We start from the raw sequence: 7,051 nt of genomic DNA, 5'->3' as shown, positions 1-7,051 counted from the left end.
AGTTTAGTAATTCTAATGGAAAAGCCATAGGTAAGAATGGCAGTCATGAAAGAAAAGTGAAAACATTTTAGTTAGGAATCAAACTCTTCAAGAACTTTAGAATTTCTTTCACAACACAATTAAGTACAATATTTTCAGGACAAGGTTCATTTAAAAGGATTTAGTACTGCCATTGTCTACTCACACACACAAAAAAAATTTACTAATTGAGCAAACTGTCAAATAGACATTTTATCTGCAGAATGATGCTCTTCTGCCTAATTTATTTGTAGGGAGATAGGGAATGTGCTGTTTTGTACCCCTGAAGTTCTCCCCTGCGCCTACCACAGCATTAGGTGAGTATGGCTTGGGAGCTGAAATTGAATACAGTCCAAAGCTTAGAGCAGCTGGATTGCATTTCAAATTGCAGTTAGTCCAGCATAAATCCTGTTTACAGAATGCAATGCTGTAAGAAGACAATGCCCCAAATACCACACTGCTCTTTCACTCTACTGTCCTTATGTACCTCTAGTTATGCCGTGTTTGAGGGATAGCAAGTACAGGGGTGAGGTGCAGGGGGAACTACAAAGAGAATGACAAAGACAGGGGCTCCAGCCATCCCTAAAGACCACTCTTTGTTCCAACAATGAGAAACGTTTGTTGATTATGCCCCTCTTCCAACAGCACTGCTCTGACAAAACAAATGATCAGAAGATTAATTATAATCATGCTCAGTGAACTTCTGGGCTAAATTGTAGCATATCATAAATTGGTTCATGCTGCCAGAATACGTTAGAATTTTACCCAAAGGACCCAAGAGAATAAGTAAGACACAGTACCCTGGAACTCTAGGATATGCCTAAGGAAAAATGAGAACAAGAAAATTAAGGTGAGCTAAATCACTGCTAATTAACAGAGACCTGAATATATTTAATTACCTACTCACTTGATTTTTTTACACATTCTTTCACTTTATGTGTGTGTGTATGTGCACGTGTGTGTGTGTGTGTGTGTGTGTATGTGGGTGTGTCAAGCATATTAGGTTCAGCTTCCTAAAGAGCTGATTCTGAGATTTAGACAGTGCAAGAAAGAAGTGTATCTGTTACAGCAAGGGTTAAAATGTGCACATGCCTGCGGCAATTTACTTCTTCCACTGAGCTGTCAAAACATTTAAATTGTGTCCCTGTCATTCCTTCCTTCCTCAGCTCCCCTCTCCCCAGCAGGGGCTCCCAGCAGTGATTCTTTGTCAAAAGAAAAGACACTGTCAGATCGGCAAACGGTACCTTGCTAAAAGGATTCCCAACCTTTTTGTGTTGATTGTCATATTTATTTCTTACTGTCTTTTTTGCAGAATTCTGGCTGATTCTTTTTCAGACAATTTAATGAAAATGGCCCATATTTTAGGTCAGTTAACAGCATAACAAAAAACATTACATTTGTTTATAATGGTGTTTTTAAAAGCTCCAAATGACTGGATTCTGTCATTTTGTCTGGTCAATGAGGAACATAATCCCTTTGCAGGAAAGCAAGAATACAGAATAACCTGCAGCAGACAGGCTTCACTAATCTTGCTTCTGAAATTTTAAATGTGTACAAGGCAACAAAAGGTAATCCAAAGAGTGCTGAACCACAAACATCACCTTACAATTAAAACTAATTAATAAATAACATTAAAATAGAATATAATAATATTACCTTATACAAACACTATTAATATGTTGAAACATATTTATTGAACACTCATCAAGGACCCAGTTTTATAGCTTGGCTTCATTTAATCCTCACACATATGCGTTCATGGAGTGCCTGTTAAGACTTGGAGTAACTGATCAAAAGCATAGTAGTTGCCCTCTGACAGCTCACAGTCAAACAAGAAAACAAAAAACAGTAAACAGGGGCTGGGGATTTAGCTCAGCGGTACAGTGCCTGCCCAGCAAGTGCAAGGTCGTGAATTCGATCCCTGGTACTGGAAAAAAAACCAAAACCAAAAACCAAGTAAACATTTATGAAATGTAATTAGATAGACAAATGTATATTTATAGAGACTACCATTAATTATGTCTATTTTTTGGATTAAGAAACACCTACAGGATTAGTGGAACACACTTCTGAGTGTGTCGTGGGACCTGACCTAGGGTACTATATCTGGTCCCACTGGCACTGCTCCCTTTCTCTACATCGCTACCAGCATGAATTAAGCAGATTTGCTTTTCCACACCTTTCCACCGTGAAGTTTCTGCCTTGGAGCCAACCCACCATGAACTGATTCCCCAGAAGCCAGAAGCCAAATTAACCCTCCACTTCTTTAAGTTGTAGGTGTAGGGTATTATGTTCCAGCAATAGGAGAACTGTCTAATATACTTACAAAGCCATCCAGGAAAGAAAATCCAAACATGACTGCAGGAGTTGGGGATATTTATCAAATATGAGTTTGCATTTTTAAAAAAAAGTATTGAAAAACAAGTTAGCCAGAAGATAAAATGTTGGTTGAGAACAAGAGAACAAAAACCAGTTTTCTAGGCCAAGAGCACAGCCTTACAAAGCTAGGGAGTTATAAAGTTATGAGCAAACAATGAGCTCTGGGGAACAGCCAAAGACTGTGTTATTAAAGCTCAGATGAGGGTGAGCTGGGATGCAAGGCTTGGGATGCCCTGCTAAAGAGCCTGAGCTTTATCCTTGAGGCTCAGGTAATACAACAGGAGTTTTAAACAGAGTGGCTAAGGGATTATATTTTTAATCTAGAAAAAAGGAACTGTGTTCTTAATCTAGAAATAACAGTAATCATAGACACCCTTAATTGAATGCTCCTGTCTGCCATCACTTTATATAGTCATTCTTATCTAACTGTCATGTCATATTACATACAGGTATTATTCTCATTGCATAGCTGCAATAAATAATGCTCAAAACCTCTAAGTAATTTACCCAAATTTATCTTGCAACTAAGAGCTAAGGTTAAGTATCGTAATAATCTCATTTCCCCATCCCATTTCCCATAGCAATCGAGGTTGTGTGGTCAACAGCAGGTGTTTTGGAGGTGTTGGGGCTCAGAAAACAATGCCTCCAAGTGAAAGGCTCAGAGGCAAAATTTCTCTTTGACCCTCAAAGTTAGGGACAAAATAAACCTCTTTTCTTTAAAAGTCAGCTTGCCTCAGGTATTTCATTACAGCAACCATAACAACAGCAACAACAAAAATACTACAGACAGGCAGTAGAAAGTAACAGAGCTTTTGTAGAAATTTAAGAGGAAGCAGCCAAGAAACGGATGAAATAAGTAACCATGTGGACTAAGAGAAGTAAGGTAAGAGATATTGATGGAGTTGAAGCTTGGGGGCTCAGGAAATGAAACCCTAACACTGGCCCTTTGACACAGTGAGAGACCATCGAGGCGGCCTCAGATTCCAGGTCCAGCTGACCTTCCCTTATCTCTTTACTCTCCCTACCCCTGTGCAAGGAGAGGTCTTCTGCAAAGTTCCTTTAGAAATATCGCTGGATCTGCCAATGGAAGAACACAGTGAACCTCAGTCTTCTTGTTGGAATTTCATTACCCAGAGAAAATTAAGTTCATATCATCAGAAAGAAAACTGAATGTCACACATCACATCTAGAGCCCAGAGGAAATTATCCCAGGATATTGTCTGCTTTTCTGAGCCCTTTCATCTGCCCTCAACATAATAAGCTATCCCTTTAAAATCTCCTCTCTCTTTATGAAGAGCATGTTTCAGCTTCAACTATTTGACTTTTTCTTTCAGTCTCATACTTTGTATATGGTTCTTGTGTTTCTGCACCTTCATACATGCATACTTTTGTCTCAATTTGCCTATTGTCAGTTTATTTCATAGACTAAATTATCAAAAACACAGAAGAAAAGATAAAATTTTAAATTTCTTTATTAGTAAACAGGAATTGGTAGCAGATTGGATGGTGGAAGTAAGAGAAAGATCTCAGGAGGACTTTCTGGCTTGGGAGTTTGGGTCAACCAGCACATGATAGCCCTGAGAAAAGGAATACAATGAGAAAATGAAAATTAGGACTATTTTGGATAACATCTACCAACTAAATAAATAAATGGCTCTTTCAATTTAGGATATGTTAAACTCATGGTCTCTGTCCAACATTCACAATACATATCCAGTGGCCTTGAAAATACTGATCTTGACCTCTGGAGAGAAGTTTGTGCTAGTGACAAAGAGAATATTCATAGGTAGGTGAAAACATGCATTTATAAATGTCATTGCTAGGGAGACTGGAATGAAAATAGACCAAGAGGAGAGCTTTTTGAGGATTCGCTAACCCCACACATCTGGGAAGCAGACACTAAAGTAATAGGAAAAAAGAAAGGAATCCATGGGGAAAAAAAAAAAATAAGACTGTACAGTCCAGGAAGTAGGAAAATAAAGCCAAAAAAGAGTACTGTTATCAAGATCAGAGGAAAATAAAAGGGGAATGGCTGATAGCGTTGCACGCTATGAAGACCAGTGTATAGGAGCTGAAGAAGAGTCCACTGCACCTGGGAACAAGGATCAGCTTCAAGGAAATCCTGAGAGTACAAATGTCGCACCAGGAGGAGTATGGCAGATGACTGAGCTGGAGGAGACGGCTCTCGTCTCTTTAGGCCTTCTCATATCTACGCCCTCTGGTAATGTCCCCCCTCCAACTGAGTATTCTTCCAATCACAGGATTTGCTTTGGCTCTATGAAGAAACATTACCCAAGCAGAGACCTGAAGAAGCGGTTTCACAGTTTAACTTTCTCTTTTGGTTGCTTCTCACTGCAGCACAAACATGCCCAGTCTCACCAGTAAGATGGATAGGAGAGTCATCCTCAGAGAATCAAGTTCAGTTGCCCAGCCAAGGCCATGCTAGACCAACCAACCTGATCACCAACACTGGAGCAAGCTTGGCCAAGATCAGCCATCCCAACCACCCATTGCCCCATGAGGAATAATCAATGGTGCTACCTCAACACACTAAGTTTTGTGCTGGTTTATTACACAGTAGCTAGCTGCCACAAAGCAAGGTATGTAAACACAAGCCACATGCACGAACTCATCCCAAAATCCAACCAGCACAGTTGTCTTGCTTTTACATCCGTTCTTTTAATGTCTTGTATCTATAATAGGGTTTCCAAAGCAGATTCCCTCATTGGTTTGGCAACCACCCTGGACTGGTTTCTGCCTCCCAAGCCAGCTTTTCTTTCCAGTCCTGCAAACTCAGACTGTGCAAACCCTTGACTGCAAAGAATCTTCAGTCTGGACCCTGACCTCCGCTTCCTCCTCACCTGAAGAATTACATTTGGGGAAACAAAACAAAACACAAAACAGCCACTTAACAGACATAATAGGAGAATAGGGAGAAATTAGAAAAGGAACAGGTACAGTTATAATCGGTGCTGGCGGTGAAGGGATGCAAAAGAGAACGTTACATTACACAGCACAGGAGACCATTAGTGTTTAGGGTATTCTCACATAATGGCTCCCATTTGCTACACTAGGAAAATTCATTCTGACAAAGAGGTAATAGAACAGACCACTCAAGGAAAGTGAGCCAGGCTTGAAGTAGCTGTCGAGCAACAGCAACAGAACAGAGTTGCCCAGAAACAGAAACACCAGCAGGCAGGCAACTGAGAGTGGAAATAATAAACCTGCAGTGGATCTAGTTCACATAAAGCTATGGCCCACAGCAACACTGTCCTAAAAACACAGCGATGTCCGGTTGGAGACAGGAAAAGTGAACGAGGCGGGATCTTTGCCAACAGAAGCATCGAGAGCATTGAGCAGACTGTTGAAATGAAAGCCCATAGGACAGCGATGCCAAACCTTTTAGAGACGAGGGCCCAAACTGCAACCCAAATCACACAAGGGCCAACCCTGCAATTTAACCTGAATGCTGAGGTTTTAGTTTAGAAAAAACAACTCATACATTAGCATCTTTTGTCTTCAGAGAAAAGCACAATAACACATGTTCCGTAGGTTTACCACCACTGCCACAGGGGGTTCCATTACCCGGATGCTGGGAACCGTCATTTTCCTATTACCATCACAACGATCCTCTGCCTTTATTCCCTCCTCTCGCTTAACTCTTAGCCCACCTGTTACATCCCAGAATGAATATTGCTTTCCTGGAGACACCTTCCTCACCTCTACCAACAAGGTGAACTCTCGTCTCCGTAATTTCTTATACATATTCTTTGGAGCACAACTGCACAGTAATTTTACATATCTAAAAAATTTTAAATGTAAGTTTTATTTGAGTCTGATTAATCTCAAACTCCCCAGCTGACTATTTGCTCCAGGAACATGTATCTTTTCTGCTTCCCTCACCGCCATGCCACTTCCTGTGTCTAGCCAAATGCCTTATCCTTAGCAGATATTCAATAGATAGCTTTTGAGTAAGTAAATTAAGGAGTGGTTGGACGAATTGTGAAGGAATGAATAATTAAACCAGTAAATAAGGAAGTAAACAAGTCAAAAGCAGTCAGGGCCTCCGTGAGTTTCAAAAGAAATTTCAAGCACCTCATTAGTGGAACCATGAGGAAGCTGGAAGCTGGTAGAGGCAAAGGACTGCATTGTGCTGTGGTGAAATTCGTCTGTTGAAGCCCTCACACCCAATGTGAACATATTTGGAAACAGGGCATTTAAGGACATCATTACAGTTAAATGAATGTATGAGGGCCAAGCTCCAATTCAACAGGACTAGTGTTCTTACAAGTAGAGGAAAAGACAATAGAATTAGACATGCAGGGAACTGGCCACGTGAGGGCACAGTTAACAGCAGCAGTCTGTCAGTGAGGAGAGAGGTGACCCCAGACACCATCCCACTGGTGTCTAGGGCAAGGGCTCCCAGCCTCCAGTGCTGGGAAAAGTGAGTTTCCATTGTTTAAGCCCCCAGAGGGTGCTGATGTGCTGTGACACACTGACACAGAAGGCTACAGATACAGCATCGGGGAAAATAGCATGAGAGAAGAGAAAAACCTAAATGTTTTTTTCTTTTTGTTTTTTTTTAATTTTAAAGAATAAAAGAAGGATAACATAATAATAGGGGGGACTTAGCAAATTACAGACAAAATGGTAG

The sequence above is a fragment of the Chinchilla lanigera genome, unplaced genomic scaffold, assembly GCF_000276665.1.
Source record: "Chinchilla lanigera isolate Chin_1 unplaced genomic scaffold, ChiLan1.0 scaffold00073, whole genome shotgun sequence".
Taxonomy (NCBI): domain Eukaryota; kingdom Metazoa; phylum Chordata; class Mammalia; order Rodentia; family Chinchillidae; genus Chinchilla; species Chinchilla lanigera.
The sequence above is the reverse complement of the archived record's forward strand: the minus strand, read 5'-3'. Positions refer to the sequence as shown.